We start from the raw sequence: 15,392 nt of genomic DNA on the forward strand, positions 1-15,392 counted from the left end.
AAACAAGCAAGTAAACAAAGAGCACTCATGGTACTGCGTTCCAGAACTAAGGATAGAACTATCTCAAACCTCTGCGCCTGAGACCCAAATAAATACTAGGAGGTAAACGATATTACACTGTGAGGATTAAATGAGCTACAAAATGTCAGGCACAGAGGAGGAACTGAAGAGATGGAAACTATCATTATGATTAGTTTTATTGTGAAAACAAGAGAGGGGGAATGACCTTCAGCATGTTAAGGCTTCTGGAGTCTATTTCTTAGCTCACAGTGCATGCCTGCGTGCTCAACCACTTCAGTCTTGTCCGACTCTTTGTGACCCTATGGACAGTAGGGTCACGGTACCTCTGTCTATGGGATTCTCCAGGCAAGAATACTGGAGTGGGTTGCCATGCCCACTCCTCCAGGGGATCTTCCTGAACCAAAGATCGAATCATAATCTCTCATGTCTCCTGCACTGGCAAACCGATCCTTATCACTAGCGTCATCTGGGAAACCCTCCATATATATGTATACATACATATATATTTATATATTATGTGGTTATTGGCAGGTTATTTAAACCTTGCAAAATCATTTGTGATTTTGACCAAAAATATTTACTTATTTTAAATTGTAAGGATTCGATAAAATTTTATGCTCCTGTCACTTTGTAGATACTAAATACCTTCTATCATGTAATTGTCTTAATTACGACAAACTATTCTGAAATGTCTAGCAGATCCTGTGTAGCAAACTAAATTTGCTAAGTATTGGTAAAAATATAAGACATTTCTATAAAAATGAATAAAACATAATTTTTCTGTGGCAAAACTTTAACTTTGAGGCATAATAAATTGAAAATATCATAAATCACAAATAAATTATGCAAATAGAGATATAATGGATTTGTAAGTACAGACTAATTATAACCATGATTAGAATGTGAGAAATTCTGAAAATAATCACTATATTAAGCCTATAATCATACAACATAGAACTACTTTGGTATTTGCATTTCCACTGACACAAATGATGAGCTTTAAAATCCAAGTTGACAGTATTATGCCTACCTAAGGCTACGAGTGTTCCACACTTACAGATTTTTTCTTTGAACTTATTTTCTTAAAAGTCCTGTTATTTGCTCTTAAATCACTTTTTTCTCTCTCATGAAATGATTGCTTTTAAATATGATAGTTAAAATAGCTACATTTTATTAATGATATTTCATCATTCTCTGTCTACACTATCAGCATTTGATTATATATTATAAGAAACTATCTATCATTCAGTAGTCATGTATGCATGTGAGAGTTGGATTATAAAGAAAACTGAGTGTCTAAGAATTGGTGCTTTTGAACTGTGGTGTTGGAGAAGCCTCTGAGAGTTCTTTGGACTGCAAGGAGATTCAACCAGTCCATCCTAAAGGAAATCAGTCCTGAATATTCACTGGAAGGACTGATGCTGAAGCTGAAACTCCAATACTTTGGCCACCTGATGTGAAGGTGACTCATTGGAAAAGACCCTGATGCTGGGAAAGACTGAAGGCAGGAGGAGAAGGGGACGACAGAGGATGAGATGGTTAAATGGCATCCCCTACTCAATGGACGTGAATTTGAGCAAGCTCCAGGAGTTGGTGATGGACAGGGAGGCCTGGCGTGCTGCAGTCCATGGGGTCACAAAGAGTCATACACAACTGAGCAACTGAAATGAACTGATCTATCATTCATCTATTTATATAGAAAACTGTATATAGATATCTGTATCTATTTAAATAGTTTAATAAAAAGAGAGCACATACATGTGTGTGCATGAGTGATGCACTAATAGACGCTGATAGGTTTCTACAGGAATGTTAGCAGATGGGTTACCTTTAGATTTCTGCATTTTCATTACCTTTGAACAGAGCAGTTCGTCTTTTATCTGTTCATTCATTTTCATACTTTCACACAGAATTGCTTGAAGAAAGAACACCCAGATGAAAAATAATGTTTGAAATCATCTCCTTTAAAAGATTAACTTTCTTGTTGTTAGCATGCACCTGCATCTTACCATATCCTAGCATGGAATGATCAGAGGCTTGAAAAATAACAGCTTCCACTTGGCTTGCAGAAATATCACTAAGTTCTTAGGATAGAATTTTCCTGATATAACAAACTCATTAAACAAGGTACAGAAACCACTACAGAGCTTTTTAATTAGAAAAAAAAAATAAACAGGAAATAAAGGAAAAATCCTTCAGTTATATTTCCATTTTTATCATAATTATGGAGAATTCCTGTGTTGGTAAGATTTCTATATAACTAATGATAAAGGCTTGATCTGAAAAAAAGAAAAAATCTAAGAATCTTTTAGATTTATGTCCAGGAGTCAAACTTGCTATAGATGAAACATTTCCTTTTTTTGTTCTTCCAGAAAGTGTGTAAATTAGCAAAAATACAACTAGATTCTGCTTACATTTCAATAAGAGAATACTTATTTTTAAAAATTGATTACACATAAATATTATGTACAAATATCAAAGAAACAATAATCTTGAGACTCAATCACAAATCATGAAAAAAAGTTTTTCTTTAAAGCAAAAACATATATGTAAGTAAATAGAGATAAATATACAGTTTTATCTTGCCAGCATATCTGTTCAATTTATTAGTTGAGGCCATTCTATGCTATCAAAATAAGCAACATTCATATCTTAACTGAACGCTCAGCCATCTATGGCGACATTATATATAAAGCTCAGTCAAGCATAAAGAATGGCATAGGGTAAGCTCTTTAATTAGTTGAGAGGATCTGTTCGGGAGTTCTGGAAGACAAGCATGTCAGCTGTAGAATTAATGTGGCACCTGAAGCAGCTGATAAGTTTACATTGTAGCTATATCCTAATTGACAGAATAAACACCTGCCATCAACAGGTGTATGGCATCAGAAACCTGTGCAGGTGGGTTCTGGCCTTAGCTTGGCCTTTTAATGAAGCTAGAGAGCTCAGTATCAGAAACTGTTGATTCCTGACCCTGTGAACAATAGCATGCTATATCTCACATCCCTACTCAAAGAAGCACAGTCAATAAACCGCCAAGAGAAATGAAGCAGGTTTTTGACCTCAATTCCACAAGTATTTTCACCTTATTTCTGAAAGCATCCCACAATCACCAGGCTGGCCACATGTGTGGCAGCTGAATTCCCTAGCAGGTGCTTTATGGTGAACTAAAGCCTGGCTGGTAAGTAGGAGAAGCAGTTTAAGGGCACTAAAGCAGAAATTAAAGTGGCACAGTATAGTGGCTTGTCTGCTGGGAAATAAGGGAGCAGCAGATGGAACAGACGAGAAAGCAGCAATCAAAGCAGTATACCATCAAAAACTTGGGGAAGATACTGATACAGAGCAAGGAGAAAAGCAAATTCCATCAGGCTCTGCAAAATGTGACTACCGTAATTTGACAGTTCTCCTGGGTTCTTGTGTAACTTTTCCTCATTGATTGTATTAGCATAGCATTGCACAAATAGATGAGGAGAGGTTGTTTGAAATCCTATTCAGTATTTTAAATTCAGAAGGCACTAGTCTAAATCTTGGGAGGAATCAAAATAAAAAGCAATCCATATCCTCAAGTACAACCCAGAGGGAAATGCAAGACTTCTGCAGGACTATATTCAATAACTAAATGGATTATTTCTTCATCTATACTCTTAGACTAATACTGACAGGAAGGATTAACGTGGAAACATATTTTTAAAAACCTGATACACAATAGCCAGCTGCATGGAACCTCATTTCTAAAGGAGATCTGACTTCCTGGGAATGATTGTGAAGACAAGGTGGCATATAAGAGCTTCCTAGGTGGCGGGACTGGTAAAGAACCGCCTGCCAATACAGTAGACGTAAGAGATGCCGGTTGGATCCCTGGGTCAAGAAGATCCCCTGGAGAAGGGAATGACTACCCACTTTATTATTCTTGCCTGGAGAATCCCAAGGACAGAGGTGCCTGGCAGGCTATAGTCATAGGCTCGCAAAGAGTTGGACATGACTGAAGTGATTTAACATGCATGTGGCTGTATCATCGGATATCTGAAATAAGCTATCAGTATATCATACTCGGCAGAAGGAACAGAATTTATTCTTAAATATTATGCACACAACCATTTTAGGGACACTGAAAATGAAATGAGGATAAATATATCAGGGTCTAGTTCTATAACATTCAGTGATAAAGTCTAAATATGAAATGAAACAAAGAGAGCTATAAATGAGTTTTGCTCAAAATAGAAAGTATTCAGGAAAATATATTTGGAAAGCACATAGATAATGTTTGAATCAGGCTTTGAATAATAAGCAGCAATTCGCCAGGAAGGAATGGAAAGCTATCAGTCCAGGAATATATCACAGGAAGTAGAAAAGCAAAATATTAAATATCCCACCACTCAGTTCTTCAATATGCTTGTAAAAAACTACTTCATGTATACCTGTGGTGGATTCATTTTGATATTTGGCAAAACTAATACAATTATGTAAAGTTTAAAAATAAAATAAAATTAGAAAAAAAAAACTACTTCTAATTTTTTTCCTAGTTCATATTATGTTTTTGTAAGCTTCTATAGATCTCTAAGTTTTTTAAACTAAGGCAAATGTTATAGCTCCTGTATCTAGTACAAGCTTCTCATTTAACATGTTTGGTAAATATTTTAAATAATGAATAGAAGAGTGAAATTTTCACTTTGGTCCCCTAATGTTTACTTATGTCACCATCCATATGAAAATACTAGCTTATTGGATGACATAAACGCTAGCTGCTCTAGTGGATAAACCTCAAAATATCAGTGGTTTCACACACTTCAAGTTTATTGCTACTCAAATCACATATTGCAAAGCAGGTGTATCTGATCCCACAGCTTACCTCTGGGAGATGCAGAGCACTAAGATTTGTTCCAGCTTGTGGATGTTTACTATCTTCTCCTCATGGCTCCCAAGGTTATCCTGAATATTTAATTACATTTGTGCCAGCTAGAAGAGGAAATGGAAGTGGTGGGTTATGTATGAAGCTTTTTGTTTCAAGTGAGAGGATTAAAAGCAGTGTATAATCAGTGATGTCCTGAAGCTGGCTTGTAGACTCTGGAGAACCAACTTTGCAACTCTCTTCCAACTCTGTGTTCATGTTGTTAGTTTGATATTGGCCATAGTGAGACTATTTAAATCACAGAGGTGGGCCAACTCCACAAAGGCAGGTTGTTATTATTTACTATTATTAGTGTTACTAATCTTCTTATTTTACAGAAAGCCTATTACAAATCAGCCTAATATTACTTCAATTCACTTTCTATTGATCTAACAATGTAATACAATGCAGGATGCCCACTGATATTTAAATTTCAAACAAATAATGATGCATTTTTTAGTATAATTGTGGATGTCCCAAATATTTCATGGAACATATTTGTACTAAAAACATATACCTGTTTATTTAAAATGCAAATTAAAATGTATCTCCTGCATTTTTATTTGCTCAGCCTGACAAAGTAACATGTACATGTGAAGGGAGACTTGGAAGTGGTTTACCTGTGTTCTCAGGAAGACTAAGACAGAAATTTTAGCTAACACACAGCAGTATGTGTCATACTAACTTAAATTTGTTTTACATGTATAGACTGAATATTCTTTTTGCCTCACCAGATAAATTTCCCCCATCTTCACCCTGCCCTGTTTTTGGATTAGACTGTAGCTCCTCCTCCCACACACAAACATGCAGACATGCGTTTTTTGCCCTCCCGCTTCTGGATGAATGTGGTCATTAGGAGAAAGAGGAAGGAGCCTGAAGAATCAGAATGAATTTGGATCAGAATATTTATTCTTTGCCGTGTCATCATTGCTTGGCTCCATTCCCTTACTGAAGACCACACTTCTGTCAAAAAACTTCTCTTTTATATGTATTTGAAAGTTTTTAAACCTACTTTCATTAGCTCCTCTTTTCATATGTATACACTTTGAAAGCATTTGCTGAGATTTAGAATTAGAAATTAGGTATCTACCATTGTCCTCCTAGGAACATAGACCATGTGGCTGAGAATCTTGAAGCCCCAAATATCTCTGAACTTTCTTACCAAAGAAAAGAACTCTATTACTCTGAATGAATGTATTGCCTCTTGGATAAATAAACAAGCAAGCAAACAAAAAACTATCAATGACTAGATTTGAGGACATAACCTCTCAAGGATATCATTTGTCCTCCGAAGTCATACTTAGCAACACTTTTTTCCATAAAACAAATAGTTTAGGGTACAGGAGTGACGGGAGCATGAAGGAAGTATATCTTAATGGTTTGACAAAGTAAGCTTGAGAATCAAAAATTTTCTATACATATACATATATGCATATATATACAGCAAAATTGTTAAAAATGGTGAAAAAATATATGAATGTACATACTCATGTGTATGCACACACACACACACACACACACACACAAATCTCTCAAGTACATGATTTCTTTATAAGTAGCCTGCAAGTCCTAGTCCTGTAAAAATAAATATAGCCTTTTGCTTCTGCTGTGTCAGATATATCTTAGGTTTGTATGGCAAAATTGACTTCTAATAAATTATAATTCTCAACAAAATGCAATAATTTTGATGGTAGTATTTATTTGTATTTTATTTAAAGTTGTTGATTTACAATGTCATGTTAGTTTCAGGTATACAACACAATAATTCACTCATATGTTTATATACATATAACTCAATGTGTATATATAGATAAAACTGAATATGTATATAATACATGTAACTGAATATGTATGTATACATATAACTGAATTACCATGCTGTATAATATATTGTTATATACATATATGTTATATATATTATAGGTTATGTATGTAATATATGTTTATATTCTTTTTCAGATTCTTTTCCCTTATAGCTTACTACAAAAGTTTGAGTATGGTTTCCTGTGCTATATAACAGGTTTTGCTGATTATTTATTATATATATAGTAGTATGTATATGATAATTCCAATCTCCTAATTTATCTATTTCATCCCCTTTTCCCTTTGGTAATCATAACTTTGCTTTCTATGTCTGTGGGTCTATTTCTGTTTTGTAAATAAGTTCTTTTTTTTTTTTTAAGATTTCACATATAAGTGATATTATATGATATTTGTCTTTCTCTGGCTTAGTGTGATAATCTCTAGGTTCTAGGTCTATCCATGTTTCTGCAAATAGCATTATTTTATTATATTTTATTGCTTCATGCCTTGAGTATTGTAAATACTATTGCAATAAGCATTGAATTTCTTATATCTTTTTGAATTATAGTTTTCTCTGGTTATATGCCCAGGAGTGGGATCTCAGGATCATATGATGACTCTATTTTTAGTTTTCTAAGAACCTCCAAACTGTTCTCCACAGTAGCTAGGCCAATTTACACTCCTACCAGCAGTGTAGGAAAATACCTTTTTCTCCACATCCTGTATAGTATTTATTATTAGTAGACTTTTTGGTGATGGCTATTCTGAATGGTGTTAAGTGATCATTCACTGTAGTTTTAATTTGCATTTCTCTGGTAATTAGCATTGTTCACCATATTTTCATGTGCTTCTTGGCCATCTATATGTTTTCTTTGGAGAAATGTCTATTTAGGTCTTCTGCTCATTTTTTGACTGCTTAAACTTTTTACTTTGTATTGGGGTATAGACGATTAACAATGTTGTGACAGTTTGGGTGAACAGCGAAAGGACTCAGCCATAGGTATACATATATCCTTTCTACTTATAGCACGTGGAACTCTGCTCACTGTTGTGGCAGACTGGATGAGAGGGGAGTTTCAGGGAGAATGGGTTGATTGTTTTTTAAAATATAAAGCTCTATGAGCTTCTTGTATATTTTGAAAATTAAACTCTTATCAGTCACATTGTTTGCAAATATTTTCTTCCATTCTGTAAGGTGTCTTTTCATCTTGTTTATGGTTTCCTTTGCTGTGCAAAAGGTTTTAGTTTAATTAAGTCCCAATCTTTAAGTTTATTTTTAATTTCCATTATTCTAGGAAAGAAAGCTAAAAAGATATATGTCAAAGAGTGTTCTGCCCGTGTTTTCCTCTAGGAATTGTATCATATCCAGTCTTACATTTCAGTCTTGAATCTATTTTGTTTTTATTAGTGTATTCTAAAATAAGATAGTACTTTTCCACCCATACTATTAATATTTGTAAGCTTAATTCAAGCACAGTTAGTAAGAGAAAACTAAAATATTGTGTCAAAAACTGAGAGAATATTTCACTAATAACATGTAGAGAAATGGTATGGACCTAACAGAAGCAGAAGATATTAAGAAGAGTTGGCAAGTATAAAAAGAAGTACTATACAAAAAATATCTTCACGACCCAGATAATCACGATGGTGTGATCACTGACCTAGAGCCAGACATCCTAGAATGTGAAGTCAAGTGGGCCTTAGAAAGCATCACTACAAACAAAGCTAGTGGAGGTGATGGAATTCCAGTTGAGCTATTCCAAATCCTGAAAGATGATGCTGTGAAAGTGCTGCGCTCAATATGCCAGCAAATTTGGAAAACTCAGCAGTGGCCACAGGATTGGAAAAGGTCAGTTTTCATTCCAATCTCAAAGAAAGGCAATGCCTTTGACCGCACAATTGCACTCGTCTCATACGCTAGTAAAGTAATGCTCAAAATTCTCCAATCCAGGCTTCAGAAATATGTGAACCATGAACTTCCTGATGTTCAAGCTGGTTTTAGAAAAGGCAGAGGAACCAGAGATCAAATTGCCAACATCCACTGGATCATGGAAAAAGCAAGAGAGTTCTAGAAAAACATCTATTTCTGCTTTATTGACTATGCCAAAGCCTTTGACTGTGTGGATCACAATAAACTGTGGAAAATTCTGAAAGAGATGGGAATACCAGACCACCTAATCTGCCTCTTGAGAAATTTGTATGCGGGTCAGGAAGCAACAGTTCGAACTGAACATGCAACAACAAACTGGTTCCAAATAGGAAAAGGAGTACATCTAGGCTGTATATTGTCACCCTGCTTATTTAACTTATATGCAGAGTACATCATGAGGAATGCTGGGTTGGAAGAAGCAAAGCTGGAATCAAGATTGCCGGGAGAAATATCAATAACCTCAGATATGCAGATGATACCACCCTTATGGCAGAAAGTGAAGAGGAACTAAAAAGCCTCTTGATGAAGGTGAAAGTGGAGAGTGAAAAAGTTGGCTAAAGCTCAACATTCAGAAAACGAAGATCATGGCATCCGGTCCCATCACTTCATGGGAAATAGATGGGGGAAACAGTGAAAACAGTGTCAGACTTCATTTTTCTGGGCTTCAAAATCACTGCAGATGGTGACTGCAGCCATCAAATTAAAAGACGCTTACTCCCAGGAAGGAAAGTTATGACCAACCTAGATAGCATATTCAAAAGCAAAGACATTATTTTGCCAACAAAGGTCCCTCTAGTCAAGGCTATGATTTTTCCCTGGTCACGTATGGATGTGAGAGCTGGACTGTGAAGAAGGCTGAGCGCCGAAGAATTGATGCTTTTGAACTGTGGTGTTGGAGAAGACTCTTGAGAGTCCCTTGGACTGCACGGAGATCCAACCAGTCCCTTCCAAAGGAGATCAGCCCTGGGATTTCTTTGGAAGGAATGATGCTAAAGCTGAAACTCCAGTATTTTGGCCACCTCATGCGAAGAGTTGACTCATTGGAAAAGATTCTGATGCTGGGAGGGATTGGGGGCAGGAGGAGAAGGGGATGACAGAGGATGAGATGGCTGGATGGCATCACTGACTCGATGGACGTTGAGTCTGAGTGAACTCCGGGAGTTGGTGATGGACAGGGAGGCCTGGTGTGCTGCAATTCATGGGGTCGCAAAGAGTCAGACACAACTGAGCTACTGATCTGATCTGATCTGGTCTATTTTAGAATAGCTATTGATATTTTAGGCAAGATATAACATGACAATTTGAATTAAATTTTAATTGCTCACCTTCAGTTAAAACTCAATACTTGCACTGACTTTTCTGATAATTTCTATTTAGAAAATAAAAATTAAATTGATTATGAAATTAGTAAATTAAAAAAAAAGATTTAAAATTCTGTATTAATACTTAACCTGACATACAACTGGAATGACTGCATATCACATTTTTATAATGTAAACAAATATATGACTTGTATCTGATTAAGCTTGGATAAGTTTACAAACACTGCACATTTTCTAAATGTCAGGCTCTAAATAAAATGAACTAAACTGCCTCCAAAGAAAACAAGATACCAGTAACTGGAGGAATCAATCACAAGCCTATGACCATTAAAGAAGAACACTTCATTCAAGCATTAGCCATTCTGTTGGTTTCAGGTACTTTTAAGACTGGTCTGATTAGATATGCAGCACCTTTATTCCTCTTTCCATGGCCCATATAGAAAATGTAACTGTTATTTAAATACGCATTGACAATCCCCCAAACATCCTTTCAAATCTAACAGATAAAATGTGTAAAGGCACAAAGAAATAAGTTACATAGTATTCTGCTGAATTCTGTGGAAGGCAGTACAATTTACTAAAAAGTGTGTGTGACAATGAGGTTTTTTTTTCAGTTTAAAAACACATGCAACTCTTTCCTATTTTTAATATTTGATTATCTGTGCTCATATATGCAAGTAGTCAGTCACTCTAAATGCATTTTTTAAATCTATCCTGTACATTTTCTGTTTTGTGTATATTATGAAGATAGCAAGTTATATATTTTCCTCAAAACTTTATTTCTCTATATAAAGACTTAAGAAATATAGCTCAGAAACATATATACTAGGAAGCCCACATTGAATTTCTAGATGGATGTAACAGTTTTATTTTGTGCTCAAAACAGCTTATCCATAGTTCTATAATTGATTTACTGTATTTCATGAAAGTAGTTGCCTGTTTCACCAAATAACCTATTGGTTAGGAAGGCAGGATACATATTTTATGTCTTTCAAAAAAGACGTATTTTGTGCCTTTAAAAATGAAAATATCCTAGAACAAACGATAGAATATGTGTGCATGTGCATGCATGTTCAGTCATGCTTGACTTTTTGCGACCCCATAGACTGTAACCCACCAAATTCCTCTGTCCATGTAATTTTTCAGGCAAGAATAGTGAAGTGGGTACCATTCCCTTCTCCAGGGGATCATCCTGACACAGGGACTGAACCCAGGTCTCCTGCCTTGCAGCAGATTCTTTACTGTTTGAGCCGTCGGGGAAGCCCCAAGTAAGAATAAAGGAAGCTAAATTAATTAAGTCTATACAGTTCAAGTGGTTGCAAATCTGTCATTTGGTTCTTGCAAATGGAAGGAACTGGAAGAAACTAGAGAGATGGAGGCATGTAAAATAGAGATATTTTTCTTCCAGTCCTTAACTCACAACTCCTATGATGCAAACCTCACCAGAACTGTTTTCTTGGGTTTACACCAACTATGTGCCCCTTTGTTTTTCAAGTATAAATGTTACTTGGCTTTCTATGTTTGACAGTCCCAAAGTACTTGTTCAACCTTTATTAGGTTTCTGATGTTTCCCCAAGGCTGAAAATTAAAACAAGCATTTATTTATATCCTGCTGGTGATGCAGTTAAAGAATCCTCCTGCCAATGCAAGGGATGCAAGGGACCAGTGTTCAATCCCTGGGTCAAGAAGATTCTCTGGAGTAGAAAATGGCAACCCACTCTAGTATTCTTGCCTGAAGGATCCCATAGACAGAGGAGCCTGGTAGACTACAGTCCATGGGGTTGCAAAAAGTCAGACATGACTGAAGCAACATGGCATGCACAACACGCATGCAGGGCTACCACTGTATTCCTTTTTTATTTGCCTCCATCTCTCCAGTTTCTTCACAATTCCTTCAATTTGCTGGAACCAAAGGACAGCTAGAGAGCAAGTCTGTTTGGACAGTCTTTTGAGTGAGAAAAAAAAGTAGAATGGAGAAGTGTAAAAATGTGAATATAGAGACAATAGAAAATACCCATCACAATAATATGTTAAATTGTGTGTGAGTGGTCAGTCATTAAAGCACATCTGATTCTTTGCAACCCCACGCACTGCAGCCCTGCCAGATTCCTCTGTCCATAGGATTTTCAAGGCAAGTATACTGGAATGGGTTGCCATTGCCTCCTCCAGGGGATCTTCCTGACCCAGGGATGCAGACTCATCCCTGCTAAGTTACTTCAGTTGTATCCGACTCTGTGTGACCCCATAGACAGCAGCCCACCAGGCTCCCCTGTCCCTGGGATTCTCCAGGCAAGAACACTGGAGTGGGTTGCCATTTCCTTCTCCATGCATGAAAGTGAAAAGTGAAAGCAAAGTCGCTCAGTCGAGTCCGACTCTTAGCAACCCCATGGACTGCAGCTTACCAAGCTCCTCCGTCCATGGGATTTTCCAGGTAAGAGTACTAGAGTGGGGTGCCATTAATTCTCCTTAAATAAGAACTAGATGTAAGAACTAGATGCACTTAAATAATGATACTTAAAGAAAAGTGTAGTTCTCCATTAGGGTTTACTGAAACATTATGGATCTTTGGATGCAAATATACAATGTTCTCAAAATTAAGCTGTTATCTTTTAAAAATATATATAATATTGTAGACAGCTATTACAAAGGAAAAGAAAAATATGAAAAGACAGAGAAAGAAAAAAAAAGAACCCTAAAAAATTTAAATGAACTTCCATATAATAGAGACAGACCATTGAAAAGGGATAACATCTACATTATCTGAAAAGATATAAAAGCTCTATAGTCCAAAGATCCATAATGATATTTAAAGAAAAGTGAAGTTCTCCATTAGGATTTACTGAAATACCAATTATCTAGAAGATAGATAAATCAAAGGAAAGTTTCAAGTATTTATACTACTTTACTAGGTAAACTATGATTCAGACTAACCAAATAGTTAATCAGGAAAGCTTTTCATATTTAGAGAAATTGGATTTTAAAAATGAAGAATTTTTGATTATTGCCTTATAACTATAATGAAACTATGATGTTTAGCTGATAAGTTGTGTTTAACTCTTTTTTAAATATAAATTTATTTATTTTAATTGGAGGCTAATTACTTTACAATATTGTATTGGTTTTGCCATACATTGACATGAATCCATGGGTGTGCATGTGTTCCCCTTCCTGAACCTCCTTCCCATCTCCCTCCACATCCCATCCCTCTGGGTCATCCCAGTGCACCAGCCCCGAGCACCTTGTATCCTGCATCAAACCTGGACTGGCGATTCATTTCAAGTATGGTAATATACATGTTTCAATGCCATTCTCCCAAACTATCCCACCCTCGCCCTCTCGCACAGAGTCCAAAAGACTGTTCTATAAATGTGTGTCTCTTTTGCTGTCTCACATACAGGGTTATCGTTACCATCTTTCTAAGTTTCATATATGCATTATTATACTGTATTGGTATTTTTATTAATGGCCTACTTCACTCTGTATAATAGACTCCAGTTTCATCCACCTCATTAGAACTGACTCAAATGCATTATTTTTAATGGCTGAGTAATATCCCATTGTGTATATGTACCACAGCTTTCTTATCCATTCATCTGCTGATGGACGTCTAGGTTGCTTCCATGACCTGGCTATTATAAACAGTGCTGTGATGAACATTGGGGTACACATGTCTCTTTCAGTTCTGGTTTCCTCAGTGTGTATGTCCAGCAGTGGGATTGTTGGGTCATATGGGGGTTCTATTTCCAGTTTTTTAAGGAATCTTCACACTGTTCTCCATAGTGGCTGTACTAGTTTTCATTCCAAGCAACAGTGTAAGAGGGTTCCCTTTTCTCCACACCCTCTTCAGCATTTATTGCTTGTAGCCTTTTGGATTGCAGCCATTCTGACTGCCCTGAAATGGTACCTCACTGTGGTATTGATTTGCATTTCTCTGATAATGTGATGTTGAGGATCTTTTCATGTGTTTTTTAGCCATATTTATGTCTTCTTTGGAGAAATGTCTGTTTAGTTCTTTGGCCCATTTTTTTTTTTTTTTTTTTGATTGGGTCATTTATTTTTCTGGAATTGAGCTGCAGGAGTTGCTTGTATATATTTGAGATTAATTCTTTGTCAGTTGCTTCATTTACTATTATTTTCTCCCATTCTGAAGGCTGTCTTTTCACCTTGCTTAGAGTTTCCTTTGTTGTGCAGAAGCTTTTATTTTTAATTAGGTTCCATTTGTTTATTTTTGCTTTTATTTCCAATATTCTGGGAGGTGGGTCATAGAGGATCCTGCTGTGGTTTATGTTGTAGAGGGTTTTGCCTATTTTCTCCTTTAGGAGTTTTATAGTTTCTGGTCTTATGTTTAGATCTTTAATCCGTTTTGAGTTTATTTTTGTGTGTGGTGTTAGAAAGTGTTCTAGTTTCATTCTTTTACAAGTGGTTGACTAGTTTTCCCAACACCACTTGTTAAAGAGATTGTCTTTTCTCCATTGTATATTCTTGCCACCTTTGTCAAAGATAAGGTGTCCATAGGTGCGTAGACTTATCTCTGGGCTTTCTATTTTGTTCCATTGATCTATATTTCTGTCTTTGTGCCAGTACCATACTGTCTTGATGACTGTGGCTTTGTAGTAGAGCCTGAAGTCAGGTAGGTTGATTCCTCCAGTTCCATTCTTCTTTCTCAATATTGCTTTGGCTATTCGAGGTTTTTTGTATTTCCATACAAATTGTGAAATTATTTGTTCTAGCTCTGTGAAGAATACTGTTGGTAGCTTGATAGGGATTGCATTGAATCTATACATTGCTTTGTTTAGTATACTCATTTTCACTATATTGATTCTTCCGATGAATGAACACGGTATATTTCTCCATCTATTTGTGTCCCCTTTGTTTTCTTTCACCAGTGTTTTATAGTTTTCTATATATAGATCTTTTGTTTCTGTGTCTAACTCTTTTGCGCCCTCTTGGATTGTAGCTTGCCAGGATGCTCTGTCCATGGGTTTTCCCAGGCAAGAATACTGGGAGTGGGTTGTCATTCCAAGGGATTTTCAGGGGATATTCCTGACCAATGGATCAAACTTGCCTCTCCTGTGTCGGCAGGCAGATTCTTTATCCCAGAGCCACTAAGTAAACCCCATAATGAAATAATAGACCCATGCAATTATCATCAATGCAAGTTAAACTGTTGGGTAAGTGAGAGATAGGGAAATTTATTTTTAATAGATCAAGCTGAAAATACTTGATGTTATTGTTGGAACAAGGGACAAATAGCACTGTGAAAATTATCTTGTTATGCAATAGACTCTAAACCATACAACTTGTGTATTTTTATTGCCAAATAAAGAAATTTAATGAAATAACTTTCCAATAGAATTTTAGAAAATATTATTCAGTTGAGGAAAAAGTTAAATACCTCTTTGAAGGAGTCATTTACAGTTTGAGGGACAAT

The sequence above is a fragment of the Bos indicus genome, chromosome 15, assembly GCF_029378745.1.
Source record: "Bos indicus isolate NIAB-ARS_2022 breed Sahiwal x Tharparkar chromosome 15, NIAB-ARS_B.indTharparkar_mat_pri_1.0, whole genome shotgun sequence".
Lineage (NCBI taxonomy): Eukaryota > Metazoa > Chordata > Mammalia > Artiodactyla > Bovidae > Bos > Bos indicus.